The sequence below is a fragment of the Protopterus annectens genome, chromosome 8.part1, assembly GCF_019279795.1.
Source record: "Protopterus annectens isolate FY-2018-M chromosome 8.part1, PAN1.0, whole genome shotgun sequence".
NCBI classification, from domain to species: Eukaryota; Metazoa; Chordata; order Ceratodontiformes; family Protopteridae; genus Protopterus; species Protopterus annectens.
The window spans coordinates 529479329-529496601 of NC_056742.1; the positions used below are offsets into that span (position 1 = coordinate 529479329).

Here is a 17273-nt window from a genome sequence, read left to right on the forward strand (position 1 = left end):
GATCTAGAGTAAAACACTGGCCTTGAATTAATGCACTGAACCTGAAGTTGCCCTATAAACAAAGGCAGTGCATTTATTATAGCATGTATTTAATTTTATTTATCGTTAGCACTGCACTCAGTAAGTTGCAAATATGGCCAACATATTACCGCAAATTGCCTGTGTACTATCATAGTATGAGAGTTAGACAGAAGGGAAACAAGGCCACATCCTTTCAGTGCTCACAGTCATCAATGTCTTGCCTAGGTTACACCAGTTAACTGCACAACCCATTCCTCCAACAGTAACTTTTGGAAACAGAACTAGGGAGGTATGCTTCTGCATTTATATTTCTGTATTTTTGTAGCTTACTGCTTACGGAAACTTCCAGATTGTATAAACATTCATCTGCTCTCCTCTTCACTCTATATCATGTACTGCTAACTGCAGGCCTTTACCCTGATCAATCCAGCTTGTGGCACTAGTGTACGACAGGAACAACCACCAGGGATTACTGCAGTCCTCTACAATACCATCATCATGAAGAACAGACTTGTCCCTCCAGCTTCATTGTCACATTTCAAAGTTTATTGCTGAAACGACTGTCAGCAGCTCTCTACAACAGTCAGTGCTCTTAACTCACTGCTACAGGTGGTGTGTAAGCAACATGTGCAGCAAGACTGTCACTATTTAAATTTTATATATATATAAATATATATATATATATATATATATATATATATATATATATATCACACACACACACACACACACACACACACACACACACACACACACACACACACACGTGTGTGTGTACGCGTGTAAAACTTATTGGTACAAGTGATTTATTGGGGGCTTCGCAGCTCCACACAGTCACTCTGTTTTAGAACTTTCTTCTCAAATTATTCTGTAAATACCAAATACTCTTTACTAGGACAATCAACTAAGAGTCTACAATACAGAAATGTGGCACCACTTTGTGGCTCTAGAGGCATTTTGCAAATCGTAAGTGCTTTACGTACTATGTAAAACGTATGGAGTAATTTGACAAAATTGATAAAAAAAAAAAAAAAAAGTCAGTGTAGCAACCTCATGCTGTTTCTGTGATAAAGGCTCTCCTTTTAAAATTTCTGAAGGCATAGAGGTACTGCCTACTCTTTACAAGAGAAGGGATAAATTGTTAATTTGAAGCTGCAGAGACATGCCTGGACAACTGCATCCTACAGATGACAACACCCAGAGCGCTTACTCAGTCTGCTGAAGCAGAAGTACACGGACTTCCCGAATGGGGAAAGTTGGCAAAGCTGCAGGTTCCACCAGAATGGGGGCAGATACACAAGTGAAGGGATGTACAACTACATCTACTCAAAATACCACAGTAAAGCTGCAGTTACATCACAGAGGAAACAGAGATGGGAAAATCAGTGTGTTGATCAAACACTGGTAATAGTTTAATTTGCGGGTGTCTGTACTAGGTTGTCAGTCAGTCATGTGAAATGTGTGCCAGTACCATACAGACCTTTGGTTTTCTAGGCAAAGGACAAAATCTCACATATTTAGCCAAATGCTTACCTATGGTAAAATGATCACAGCAGACAAATGGCAGAGTAAGACAGCAAAACTGCTTTTCAACTAACAGTGTGTGTGAAGTACGTTTGGTTAAAATGAGTATAGACAAAAGGATTACTACTGGAGCTCTTGGGAACCCCGACTTGGCCTTCCTCCCTAAATGAAAGGCTAAAAAGCTCACTGCTGGCGAGTAGGGGGGGTGATGTGGTAACTTACTTCAGAGGCATTGTGGTGGCCAGTATCTGGACAGATAATTTAAAAAGCTGCCAGTGAGGTTTCATGACAATGTGCAACAAACATTTGTACCTTAACATAACATTAAGGGGAAAGGTATGCAGTTATATCAGAACTTGCAAAATAAAGGCAAAGAGTGTGCTAACAAGTCAGTTGGTGCTTTAAGGATACAAGAATAACTGGTTCAGCTGGTTTTGTGTTTTGGTAAACTGGGAGGAACACAAAAACATTTACAGATCCGGGTTGATTGCCTGAAGGCAGCTGCCATACATACGTGTACAAATGCGGAACTAAAACAAATGGCTCTGATATCTTAAACCATCTCCACAGACATCTAATCAGATCTTCACAATGCAACTATTTATAAAAGGTCACCAGAGGTCAGTGCCATAGTACAATATTTCACTCAAGAGTTCAGATAACCCCCAGTGGAATTTAAATGAATGTAAGAAAAGCCAGACTTCATTATGAAGAATGCAAATTTTCACAAGTTCCGAGAAGCATACCTCACACTAAAGGGCTGCATACCTATTAAACTCGTTATCGGAGCACTTCAGTTCTCCAAGCATACATATATATTATACTTTTAAACCACCAACATACCCAGCGCTCTTGCATGAGCAATGGTCGATACAGATTCTGTGGGATCACTTTAGGGTGATCATATGCATGAAGGACATGTTGATGGTCAAAGCTGCCATATCAAGCACAAAAGCAACAAATATCAGATGGCACATAAAACAGTGCAACACGTAAAAGCCACACAGGAGTATAAACTACATAACAGAGGTTACACATACATAAAACTATGGAAGCCACTTCATGCAATTCCCTTTTTTTAATCAAGTTATTGATCTCATATAATCTCTACAATGATTAAGTAGCTGCTCACAACATGGACCACTAAAGGAAGATAAAAAAAAATTACCAAATCTGAATAGAGGTGCCCTTTTTTTATTCCCCTAATTAATACACATTTTACCTCATTTGTGCCAGTCGCACATTTCACCGATGCAAGCTAGTCATCTTTCAAAGGGATCTTTGCATATAAAATGACTTGCATAAATTTAACTGGAATATCCCATACCCTTTTGAGTCATGACCATGTCCAGAAGTAAGGGAGGCATAAGCAGGATGAAGACAGTCTAGTTCAGCTATTGGTTAAAAACAAAATAAATAAAAAATAATAAAAAAAATGACAACACAGCGCCAAGACAAATGTATACAAAATGCTCTGCTGCACACAGTTCATACCTTTCAGCAACAAGGACTGGACCATAACACTGGAACAAAGTCATGTATGGAACAAAAGCTTGCTACAGTTTGAACAGCCATTTTGATTTTGATGCTCAATACCTATATGTACCGAATCATATGATGAGAGGGGAAGGCCCCGACAATGATGGTTTGCATGAATGTCGTAGGTGCTGCATGGTATTCCAAATATATTACCTGCAAACGTAGGTGCATTTCTCACACAGTTTTCCAAACCGTTTCAGTAAGCTAATATTCAGTTAGGTGCCATATCGGGGCTTTTAACAGAAGGGGTATCAGATTCCACTTTAATTTGCTGCTCCCTTTCAAAAAGGATTTCAAGAGATATCACACTGGGAGGAAAATGACTTTAAGTACATAAAATGAAACTGCAAGAGGCACACATTCTAACACCACAAGGCCTTGCTGCTATTTGCAGAAAAAAAAAAAAAAAAAAACCACTAACCGGTACATTAACCAGCCTTCCACCAACTCTCCCTCACCACTAGGTTCATACTAGGCTATCTGCCCTGAGGCAATTTAAGCCTAGCCAGATTCTGTATGGCTTACGCCACCCCTTGATTCGAATATACTGTGCCCTTTTTTAAGGTTTAGTTTACTGTGCCTCTGTCTAATAGTGACACGGGAGTAAGCCCTGGGACAAACCTATGATCCCCCATCCACCTATCGAGATTCTTCTTGAAGAGATTCAGTGAGGTGCTCTGCCTCACATGAACTGGAATTCTATTCCAGAGTGAAGGGAGCCTCTGGGTTATGAACCTGTCCCTCCAGCAAGTTCTATTTATTTCTGTGCCAAGGTTCAAGTCCCTCGAGCGTGTAGCTCGAAGGGATTTAGATTTACTGAGGTGGAGCATGTCCATTAATTCTGGATTTGACATAGCTTTGTATGTCAGGCATAGATCGCCTCAAAGTAGGCGGTATGCAACCGAGTAGAGCTGGAGTTTTTTTTTTTTTTTTTTTAACTGAGCAGCATATGGCATCTGTTTGAGACCCTTGATCCTCTTGGTGAGATACTTTTGGGGTCTTTCTAATTGCTGCAGGTGTCGGGTAAGGTACATCCCAAAAGGAGCATTGTATTCTAGGATGGGCCTGATGAGGGATGAATAAAGGGGCACGATTACCTCTCTTGATCTAGATGTGAAACCCTTCGTGACGAGGTGGGCTATGTAGAAGGTCTTTAACCACTTCGACAATGTGGTTTTCAAAGGAAAGATTGCTGTCAACTTGGGCCCCCAGGTCCCGAATAACTTTCTCTGTACTTAATGGGTTTCCGCCTATGTGGTAATTTCTGGGCACATTGCTTTTGCCAAAGGGTATGACTATATATTTTTTGGCATTTAGCTTTAAACTATGGTGCTGGCACCAGTTATCTGTATTTGTGAGACCTTTTTGAAGGATGTTTGTGTCAGCTGGAGAGTTTGATTATGGCGCCCAGTTTGCAGTCGTCTGCGAACTTGGTGAGCCATAGTCCTCCCACGTTTGCCTGTACCTTGGAAAAGTATATACCGAACAAGAGTGGTCCCAGGACAGAACCCTGTGGGATGCCACTTGTGACCGGTTTCGAGTCTAACATGGCTACAGCAACTCTCACTCTGTGGGTTCGGTCTTTCAGCCAGTTTGCGACCCATCTTGTGACATAGGGGTTTATATTTAAGCTGGATAGCTTATCTATGATGCCCGAGTAGGTTATTGTGTCAAATGCCTTTGCAAGGTCCAGATAGGCTTGAATATCAAGCTTTGCTACTGATCAGACCAGAGTCACCTCTAGGGGAGAGAGTTGATTGTGATGGGGCTGTTAGCCTCAACACCCAATTGAGATGTTTTGGGCACCTACATCTGTTGTGACATCCTACACTCTTCCCTATGGTGCACGCATGCAATACATGCTTCTCCCTCACACCAGGAACCACCATCACTGGCTTGGATCACTAAACCCTCGTTCTGCAGTTTTAATGGCCATTATGAGCACCCAAACCTTACCTTGCACACTGCACATCCCTTTCGTTTTTATTGGGGGGGGGGGGCAGTACAAGTCACTCACTCCCATCCTCCCCTGCCCAGTTGAATCATTAAAAAAGGCAATGCTACCAAAAAGGGTAACTGCTCTGTAACAAATGGTGATTATAAATGAAATGCTTCCCATTTTAAAGCACAGTTTTTGATTCAGAAATTAGACCAGAGGATGTTACCCAGTAATAAAACATTTGCCCCTGGTGAGTTTAAATCCTATTTCCTATTAGTCTAATGGAGAACAGACAGGATTCCTGCCATAGGCATGTCACAATTATGTTAAAGTTAGCACACCTCCCCCCACCATTTGTTAACAAATCTTCCCGATTCCAATCACTGATATCCAACATTTCTCAGCTGACAAGTAATGGGTCAGTGACTAAATCAGCTTCAAAAAATGCTGTTTTCACCAATTACGGGAGGCAACATGGGGGGGTACAAAGCAAACTAGCCTTGCTGTCCTTCACCTCTCAACTCTGCATAGTACCTACACTGTTGGTCACTCACAGTACAACAGAAATCCTCACCTTGCTTGAATCTGGACAGATTCTACAATTCCACACACCTTGAAATAAGCCAATTCATTTTCCACTTTGTTGTGCTGTGTTAAAGGACTAGACATACCCTTAAATTTACCAGGCAGATTTAAGACTGCTCACTTCAAGGACTACATTAACGCAGGAGACAAGTTACACCTGATACCTGTTCTACTGGTCAGATTAGATGGCATAAGACACACAGACCACACCACACAGACACACATTTCTCCAAATCTTTTGGGTTTCCAATACCATGACAGGAATGGACCCCATTCCTAAGTCAAAGTATGCTTAAAGTTTGTGAAACTGGTACTGCTTCAGTCTTTGCAGGTGCTGCGAAGAACACGTCTGGTTGACATCACTGTGCCTAGTAACGACTCCTGCAATTTGTACAGACTTGTGTATTAGTAACATATCTAAATACAATTGCAGATTTGTAAAACCCATTGCTCCTACTACTAAAATCGGAACCGTTTGGGTATCTATCTTCCACACTGCTCTCATTTCTGCTTGCAGATCCTGATATTTTATGACAGTCTCTCTGTACACAAGACACTGTAGTCACTGGGTGTAACAACTTCAATGATCAATGCTACTTGGCTTCATTTCATGGATCACTACATATGTTTTTTCTTGTATCTATCTTTTGAACAGTTGGTAATGGATGATCCCATGTGATCCATTTTCCATGGTGCTTTGTGGCATCCTACACTCTTCCCTATGGTGCATGCTCATGTTTCCCCATGTTTTTCAGCTACATCAATATGTTTGCACAATCCCCAGTGCAACAATCTTGCTACATTAGTGTGCCTTTCAGTATACAGTCCGTCTGCTATTAGTAGGTCACAACCAGCAATAAGATGTGCAACGGTTTCCAATTCGGACATTTGTCTTTCTCCCCCATGTTCAATGGACTTAGTAAACCCTTGTGTATGCAAGTCTACTGTCTCGGACCGCCAATATTAACTTTTCATCTTTTTTGCATTTTCCACATTTCCTGCCTTCTCACTGGAGTGGCTTAAAAGGCTAATGCACTGCGCTGTAGTCAACAGGGACCTGGGTTTGAAACTTGGCAGGAGCTGAATCCGATTCAACTTTCTATTACTTTTTGTTTTTTTAGCACATTCAATTGTTGCCCGATTTTTAATTGTTGCCCGATTTTTAATCTACTTCTGGTTCGATTTCCATTCCCACGATGCTGATGCACTTCTGATAGACTAAGAAGGGAAGTCATCTTAGATTTAGTCTCATGTTTCAAAACTTTCACTATGTTTGGGTCTTGTGAGGTCAGCAGACATGTATGCAGTCCCACGATTGCAGATATAGACATGTAAAATCAATTTCAAGGAGGCCCATGCCTCCTTCAGAATGGGGAATACATAATCTTGGTATGCATTGGTTTTAATAAATCATTTGATTAGCATGAAGCGCAATTCTTGGTTTTCCTATCTAATCTATCCAACACCTTTTGGGGCCAGTCAATTACTCCAAAACTGCAAGTTAAGACAGGAAGAGCAAATAGGTTTATAGCTTCAACTTTATTCCTAGATTTCAACGCAGTTTTCAGGATTGATTTAAAGTCTTCTAATATATTCCTTAGAGAGTTTATTTGTATACGTTTTATTGGTTGATCCTTCATCAGTTCCCAAATATTTAAAAACATTCCCTCTTGCTAAAGTTCTATCACATTCTTGTCCCAAACTGTTTTCTTGGTGCTGCAGCTTTCCTGTTTTAAAGGTTGCTTTTGCACATTTATCAAGACCAAATGACATTCTTAGATTATCTGAAAAACTTACTACTTGCAGTTGTGGTTTCAGTTCCTCATCTGATGAGCTATACAGTTTTAAAATCAGAGGTGAGAAGTCTTTACATTTTGTTGCTTTCTGGGAGCCAAAATTATAAGCATGACCTAATGTGTTAAGCAGTCAGCTTAATGGGTTAAGGGCAAGGCAAAAGAGCAGCAGCGAAAGTCACCCTGGAATTTCCCCCTTTGGATTTTTATCCCTGGAATTATAATTCGTCTTTTATCATGGCTGAACTGCAAAGTGGTTTGCCACTGTTTCATGGTTGTTGTGATGTAGTTTCAGTGTAGGGTGCATCTACTAGATTAAGAACTCTTCTCCATGAATGTGGGATACTGTCATGCTTTTTCGTAGTCTATCCATGCCATACTTAAATTCTTCCCATTTTAAAAAAAGTTCTCCACTATGACAAACAAATGAGCCTTTGTTCCACAGGACTTATTACCCTTTTGTTCTATTGCCATAACTGATTTTTCTTCTGGCTGTTGGCATCAACTCCAGTGTATAGTTTACACGTTGTCGGATGGCAAGTTAGTGGTCCAATTTTTAGGGTTGCTGCAGGCTCATAAGTAGGAGCATTGTTTTTCCTGCTGTTACACAGGCTGGTGTCTTGTTCTGGGTGCACATATAAATGGTGCTTACTTGTGGCTAATATACATACATATATACACATACATATATACACACACACATATATATATATATATATATATATATATAAAATAAACCACACAATCTGTTCCAGCAATCACCAAGTTCACCAGCACGACACCAATATGCTAATATACGATAAAATCCAACAAGTTTATTGCAGAAATATATCAGTTGAGCGCTTTCATCTTATATAAAGACTTCCTCAGAACAATTACTTCTGATTTTCCAAAGTTCTTTTAAATGTATAAAGCCCACATCAGCTGACTTACATTAATTAAGACTTAAGGTGCCAGTGCTGCTAATTCTAATTCCTTCCTTGTGGTTATAACATTATCCACTACAAACTTTAATGAATACATCTAAAAATACATAAAAAACATCTACTAGATGCATCTAAAAACTATGTAATGTGTGTAGATAATTCGGATATAAAATACTTAAATCAATTGCTATGAAATGTGATGCTAAAAAGCTTCCTGATAAATTCACATTTCAAATAATCCATCAGTGTACAAAGATTTTACCTTATATTTTCTAAAATAGGTTTAATGGAAACATGTTCATTAATTCCAGGGGGTACTGAGGCATTTAATTTGATTTGCCACCTTGTTTCTTCCCCCCCCCCCACCATTTTTTTAATATCACCTCCTCTAACATTATGCTTCACCAATTCCAATATACCAAAACTAAATGACGAACATCCCTTATTTTCATTTAGATGTTTCCATAGGGCATTATTACCATCATGTTTCTTAATACTATAGGTGTGATCGTATATTCTATTTCGTAAACATCTAATGGTCTTCCCAACGCAGAAACAAGCACAGTGGGTACACATAGCCAAATAGACCAAATTTTTAGACCTGCAATTTCCATTCTGAAAGGTAATAGTCCTATTATAATTTTCCAAGGTAATACTAGGAACATTAATAATAAATTGGCATTGTTGGCAAGTACCACACTTGGTGGTTCCTCTGTCATTAATCCCCACATCTTTAATATCATATTTCGTATCTAAGAGACGTTTCATATTAAACCCATTCTTTTAGACAAATCTAGGCTGGTTGCCCACTACTTTCAATATATTACTATCAGCCCTCAAAACATTTCAGTTCCGCTGAATTATATTTTTAATGTCCTCACATTAAGAGGCATGTTGAATAATACAGGCTTTATTGTACTTTTCAGTACCTTTGCTCTCATTAGATGTTAGATTACTATTAGTTCCATCAGCACCGGGACCTACTCCCAACAAGGGCTTATACTTAATCCCCCACCGATTCCTAACATATTCCCTAACATCCGTAATCACGTCACTGGGATATCCCCTGTCAGCAAACATGGACCCTATTTTCCTTAACTCTCTGTCTAATTCCTTACCATCAGACGTCATCCGCACTGCTTGAATGCATTGCCCTTTAAAAATGTTCCTTTTCTGGGCCCAAGGGTGATTACTGGTGAAATGCAAATAAGAATTACTGAAGGTACTCTTTCTAAAAATATTGGACTTAAATTTTCCATCCTGCAAAGTAATTTGTGTGTCTAAATATGAAATAGTCTCCTTGTCCATATTAACTGTAAATTTAAAATATTCACTACAGGAATTTAAATAACAAATTCTTCCAATTCTTGTTTATTTCCCTTCCATAAGAGAAGAATATCGTCGAAAAAACGGAGATAACAAGATATGTACCTAAGCCATTTATTTTGAAAGATTAACTCTTTTTCCCAATCCAGTACCACCAAATTGGCATATATGGGGGCACAAGCGGCCCCCATGGCTACACCCTTGATTTGCTTGTAGTACTCACCCTCATATAGAATATAGTTATGTGTCAACACCATTTCCATAAAATCAAGCACCAAAAGTGTCTTGTCCCAAGATAAAAGTCCTGCCCTCGTGATACTTTCCTGAATCCTATTCATACCCTCTTCTTTTGGTATGTTCGAAAATAGGTCAACCACATCAGTTGTTACTAGCCATTCAATCCCTTCAGATAGGCTGGGTTTTAGTCTTCCCAAAAAATCCCAGGAGTCACTAACTAAATGTGGTATGTTCTTAAAGATTGGCTTAAGCAATTTATCTATGACCTTCCCAAAAGGAAAGGTCTTGGCTAAACTCCCTGAGATAATAGGTCTGAAAGGGGGGGGGGGTCTAAAAAATCTTTATGGACCTTGGGAATGCCTACAATGGTGCTGATAATAGGTTGGTCCACTGAGAAATTTGTACAAATCTGAATCAATTCTGTCCTCCAACACCAAATCCTCCAAAAACAGATCTACCTTGTGATATCCGATGTTGACCTCATTCAAAGAGGAAATCTCATATTTGCCAGAGTTTAACAAAATACTGTTGATCTTATTACTATAGTCTCCAGAGGGGTAGAGAACTACCCCACCCCCTTATCTGGCTTCATAATTCTAATATTGGGATCTTCCTGTAGTTCCTTCAAAATACCTTGTTCATCTTTTGTTAAGTTATATTTATTGTCAAACCTCCTTTGCTTGTTATATTGATATAAATCACCTATAACCATTTTTTCAAAAGTGTCAAGAATGCTGTTAAGGGGGGGCGTGTATGAACTTTTGGTTTTAAACTCCTTCAAATCCTGGTGTACAATATCATCATATTTAACACCTAAATTGAGTTTCCTAATAAATTTCTTTATATCTACTATACTGTCAACGAGGTTAAATTTCCCATGTGGTATAAATTTCATCCCTTTGGAGAATAGGGTGACGTGGTCCTTTTTAAGTTCCACACTTGTGTAATTGTATATGTGAAAATTATCATACGAACTGATTTTCGTTGACCTTAACTATGTCCCGATACTTCACTCATAAGGGGGACCCATAGGACCCCCCTACCTCATCCCCCTTCCCCCTTGGTGTTCTCCCCGTCCTGGGTATTGATTCCTCAGAGATTAAGTCTCTATATAGATATGCAACCATCCAGCCTATGTACATTCCCATGTAAGAAATGTCAGGCTTGCCCATTTGTATATAGAACTTTTTCTAATATTAACAATATACAATTTTATTCAAGTGGGTCATACACTTGTAGAACTAATAGGGTGGTTTATGCAATTACATGTGGATGTCACAAGTTCTATATTGGGCAAACTAAAAGAATGTTTAAAGTCAGGCTGCTAGAACATCTTAGGGATATAAAAAATAAAAAAATGGAGAGCCCTTTGGCTCAACATTTTTGTGAATTTCATAAAGGGAGCACTGATACCTTAAAAGCTACTATTTTACAGCAGATAGCTAAGCTAGAGTCTGATGATGTAGTGGTGGGAAAATTACTTTTAAAGTATGAAACTGTTTTTTATTTTAAAGTTTGGCACTTTATTACCTAGAGGCTTAAACACAGAATGCTGTTGGAAAAATGTGATTTAATTGATTAATTTTATTATCTAATTGTATAGTAGTTTTATTGATTGATTGGTGTGATTATATAAACTGTGGCATGTTACGGAAACTTTACTCCTTGAAGGCTTACAGTGGCCGAGGCGCTAGAGTTGAAAGACAATAAACCTGTTTTGGATCTTGGTTGCCGTTTGTGTCGTGCTGATTCTACTTATCCAGTTTTAGTTTTTCCAGTTGTTGTCTACCAACTTACCTGTAAGCCCTGTTCAATCACAGCCTCACCTCAGGCTTTGTCCCTACTGATTGGTGCACTGCTACAGTCATGCCTCTCCACAAAGGAGGAGAGACTACAGACACTGGGAACTATCGCCCCATTAGCCTGACAAGTCCAATATGCAAAACTATCAAACTCATCATCATAGACTCGAAGATATAGGGAACCCCCCATAGATCCCACACAGTTTGGTTTTGTGAAGGATAGATCATGCTTGCTCAACCTGGTTGACTTCTTTGAGTCAGTCACCAGAGCTGTGGATGAAGGCAAGGTGGTTCATACAGCCTACCTTGACCTGGCCAAGGCCTTTGGTACCATTCCCCACTCAGGAATCATAGAAAAACTCACTAAGCTAGGCAACCACTCCTATAATCACTAGGTGGGTTGCAAATTGGTTCAGAGAAAAGAACCCTCAGCGTGAAAGTAGTGGACTTAGTCAAATTGTCGACCACTCATGAGTTGAGTCCCACAGGGTTCGGTCCAGAGTCTTCTCCTGTTTGGCATCTTCTTCTCTGGATGTTCAGGCCAACAAGAAGGGACTCTGGCTGACAAGAAAGCAGATGATTGCAAGTTGGGAGCCATAATTAACTCCAAGTGATGTTGAAATCCTACAGAAAGGCCTCATCGATGTTTACGTCCTACAGAAAGGCCTCACCGAGACCAATGACTGGTGTCAGAACCATGGCCTTAAGCTCAATGCCAAAAATGTGCCATCTCATTTGGGAAAAACCCAGTTCCCATGAATTACCACATCAATGGTAGTCCACTGAACACAGGAGTCATAGGAGATCTGGGAACAAGGTTGACAGCAAGCTCTCTTTTGACCACCACATTGACACTGTGGTCAGAAAGTCCTATGTGGCACATCTCATTAAGGGTTTTGCATCCAGGAAGAAAGAGGTCATAGTCTCCATCTACTCTTCCCTCATTAGGCCAATCATAGGAGTACAATGTCCCATTTGGCATATACCTCACTAGACGCCTACAACTGGAGAGGCCGTGAAAATACCACAAAGAGGATCTTGGGCCTTAAACCCTTGTCCTATTCTGTGTCTATCACCTAACTAGTGTGATCTGCTTGACTTCCAAAGCCATGTCTGACCCAGATCTGTTAGATATGCTACATCTAAAGAAATTGAATCCCTCTGCTCAGCACACTCCACAGACCTCATTATCACAAACAGAACAAGCTGGAGGGACAGGTTCACAACCTAGAGACTGCCCATGCTATGAAATAGACTTCCCATAATTGTAAAGCGGAGCACCACACTGGCCCTCTGCGAGAGAGATCTTGATGAGTGGATGGGAAATAGAAAATTCCACCCATGGTTTTCTACCCATGGTATGTAGTGAAACTGAACACGAGAACTACCCAAAAAGCATAAGGAATTATCAGAAATGTGCCAATACTCTACTATAAATTAAATGAATTAAAACAGGAAAAGGGCAGTTAACCAAAAAAAGTCATAAGGAAGAGCTACATACCAAGACCACTGCGGTCTTCTAAACTTTACATTGTAAATTAATATTGTGGCAACCAATTCAGGGATTACAGGTTTGGAGTTAATTTCCAAATAGAAACATCTCTGAAGGCTACACCATCAAAAAGAACATGCAACTTGTTAAAAACATTGAGTCCACATTTCTGACAATTTAAAAGGTTACTTTCTATTCATAGAAAACATTCTGTGGACAGCTTTTAAAATTACAGCTCTGTGGAAAGTGGATTCTAATGTTCCTGCCAAGCAAGAGTTTCTTGTAATGGCATGCAGCTCCATGGGGACAAGTCACATAAACACCTTTCCTTAGACACTCAGCCCTTTACAAATTTCTGAAAAGGTTGCAGCACAAGCTTATCCTGTACAATCCAAATTACATCTTTGCAGCTTTGTGTACAGCAGCAAACAGACGCATAATTACTGTTGTGTAATGAGGAGCAAAAACCAAGGCTGGCTTGGACAAAAGTAGAGAACAGCTGGGGTGCACATGGAACAGTTCCTAAAATACATTCCTGCCAGATCACTATTTAAAATTCCTCAGCATTGCAAAAATCATGTAAACACTCCCAGCACAGATTTGTGATATGTTCATGTTGTGCTTTCATTTGCAATGAGTAAATCAACTCAGAAAGGGATGCTACTTTTCAAAGTTCTGCAAGGTCCTCTGCTTCTCACTGTACCGGTGGCATCACTGCTGGAAAAACAGGAGTCACAGGTTCTACATTGGGACTACTGAACGAAACCCAAGCAAGAGCATCGAATATTTTACTGCACATCATGTAATAGTACAATTTCTGCAAAAATAAATAGCTTTAAACTGGCAAAAATGCAGTTCAGCTTTGCTCAAGTTACGACTTCACTGCAAGTCTACCACCTTCTCAGGTAACAAAACAGAATGCACACAACCATTTTTTTTCTGACCATGCTAGAAACAGTACTCATTGTTAATAATTTTTTTAAATGCTGCAACATTAAAGCAGAATGACACACAAAATATGTTCAACATTTTACTTACAGTTACATGCAGTACAAAAACATACAATGAAATTTGGCAGCATGGGAAAATGCATTAAATACAAAACAGTTGCAAGTATTTCCCAGAAGGAAAAATGAAAAGGGTACATCACACCATTGCTCAAGTGCCAATTCACCAATTTTAAGTGACCAGTTCCTCAGGACCACAAAACCAGTGCTTTTGTGGGGAGGTGGGCAGATTTCTTGCAACCCTTCCTATATTCCCATTACTCAGACAACACCAGGAACAAAGGAAACTTCCTTTCTCCCAATATCAGTTTCTAAAATGTTTTGATCAACTGAAATATTTAAAATTGATCAACATGCATTAATTAGTAAGGGTGAGCCACTCTAAATATACCAGTTTAAGAGCTTAACTGAGAAAGTAAGCATAAATAATCATGACCATTATAACTGCATTGTCGAAAGTATTCAACAATGAAGCAAAATTACAAACAATAAAAACCTAGAAATAAAAAAAAAATAAAGTCTACCAACCTTTTCTGCATTACAAAATAATCAGGAGATGACCAGAGAGGCATAGAAACACCAAACCACCAATTGTCCACTTGGGTGCCAACTGGACAGAATATTTTCTGTCCATGTGGTATGCTGCAGTAAAAATCTTTTAACAAATTTATGTACAAAAAGAAGCAAGACACAAAACACACGCGCACCCACAAAACACACGCGCACCCACACCCAATATTTTACTACACGGAACAAAATATAGTTGTCTAATCTTAAACTTGAGAGGAGAATATTTCACTTGTATTGGCAACTCTTTCCACATCAGGTAACCGAGTGTAACCAAATAACTTTTCCCTTAACAGTAAATCATGCACTGCATTAAATGCTAAATATATACATGTAATACTGTATGCAGCTTAATAAATGCAATACTGTATGCAACTTAAGGATGTTTTAGACTGGTGGTCAGTATATCAAAAAAACTAAAACTGAAATCAAAATTTACGATTGAGCTGCTTACAGTTGTACGATAGCTGTAGATCATACTTTAAATAGAAAGCTCTGTAGAATCAATTGGTACTAAATATTACTCCAGTCTCTCATTGCTTTTGCATTTACTTCTATTGCATGGTTAAAAAAAAAACAAAAACAAAACAAAAAAACAAAAAAAAAACAAAAACGAAAAACAGTCTACCTTGTATTGTCATGCAGGACCTTTTACTTACTCCACAATGTCAAGTTGATTATTCTCTCAATACCATTTCAGATTTGTAACTGTCCTAAAAATACAAAATCACTACTCTAAGGAATCAAAGTTCAGTTTCTTCTTTTTACATCCAACTGTAGAACATGTGTAGTATCACAAATTGTGTCAATCTTGTAACAGTTAGTAAATTATGGGTCCTGGAAAAAAACATTGGGGTCCTCTCCCCTACTTGTGCCTAAGGCAACACAGCACTGTACTAACATTTTTCCTTATTTTCAAGCAAATTGTATGTAACAAAGTTACTTTACCTTATTTAAACTCACGATTAGAGTGCAAATGCCTTGGTTACATCCAACTAAAACAAAAAGATTTTACTAATCTGGCAATCTAAAGAGGATCATAAATTCAGATCACACTAATCTATAAGAGATCCATTTTCCAACAATGGAACTAAGGCTAATATAATTACCCCCTTCAAATACAATAATATTACCGCTTTCCCTTTCTTTTGACACCATTCCATTTAGTAACAAGTAAGTGTTTAAGAGGTCTTTATAGAATAAAAAGTTTCTGGAAAGATTATCTGAATGCACAAGACTTGCTTTTTTTGAGCACTTTACTTGCAGCTAACCTTGAAATCTGAAGACGAAAGATGTTGCCATACCACAAACGTAATGTAAATCGCAAACAATCTAAATCCCTTACGTCTTCCATTGCTGTTAACTGAGAAAAGTGCCCATTAAACATACTATGTACTTATAGCAGTTCATACCTATTTACAAAAATAAAAAGGGCCAACTGATGCAAGCATATACTTCACTAATTTAACATTAAAACATCACCCCATCATACGCAAGTGATTTGTCTTTTTTCAATTTAGTTACTTGCTTTAGACCCCTTTTATTATATTTTGTATTATTTTATCTTATTTTTCCCTACTCAAAGGGGCCTCCTAGGATGTTCACAGCACCAGGTTGGTACTTGCATCCTTCCTTTATCTTCTTAAACTATGTTCTCAAAATCATACATTTTGTAAAACTCATTCCAACCACAGCTTTCCTTATTGTAACAAATGCATTCCAAAATTTAATAAAATTTTACTTAATTTCAGCTTTTATTTAGAATTCAGAATTTCCATTTTTTTCATCCAGAAAAGTTTCTATACCAACGACTATGCTTCCATAAGATCCGTATAAAAACAGATAAACTGTTTCATTAAAGGACTTCTATTAAAACAGTACACGATCCAATGTTGAATGTGTGTGTTTAATAGTAAATAAATTGTCTGAAATCACAAGAATTCGTAATCTCCAAAGAGTAGTTTTCATAACTAGTACCAGAAAAGCATTTTGCATTGGTTTGTTTCACATTAAGTTTCTACTAAACTAAACTAGTCCATATTTAAGTATTGCCCAATTCAGCAAATGCCACCAAATGAAGTAAACCGAGTTTCATTAAATCATTTCGGAAATAAAACTCAGAGTGGGAGTGGCCATAACACTGGCCAGCACAGACATCCAAATCTGCAACAAAGTACAACACTTACAGGACTACTATGAACTACTGACCCACACCTATATTAACAAAATGCTCATTAGAACAGAAAAATAAAAAATAAATCAAATGAGAATTCTACTACTTGCTTTACAAGGGATTCATTAATTCAGGGGAAGGAGGCAGGTGAATATGAGGCACCCAGGGATCATTGTGAAGATAGTATGCCAGGCACAGTAGCTCCCATTGTTTAGCAACCCCATCAGTTGCTGAACAGAATGTAACAGTCTCGTTGCAAGTAAAGTGTCGTGGGCAGGGACAGCTCCTCCTACTGGTCTTCAGTCAGTACCAGGCCCACTCATACAACTATACTACACAATA

The 17273-nt window shown here is 38.7% G+C and overlaps 1 protein-coding gene across 1 annotated transcript in view; it reads right to left on the reverse strand.

The window, feature by feature from the left end:
- ESRP2 (epithelial splicing regulatory protein 2) overlaps positions 1–17273 on the reverse strand; it is a 318023-nt gene that overhangs the window by 246318 nt on the left and 54432 nt on the right. The gene's annotated exons all lie outside the window — the stretch shown is intronic.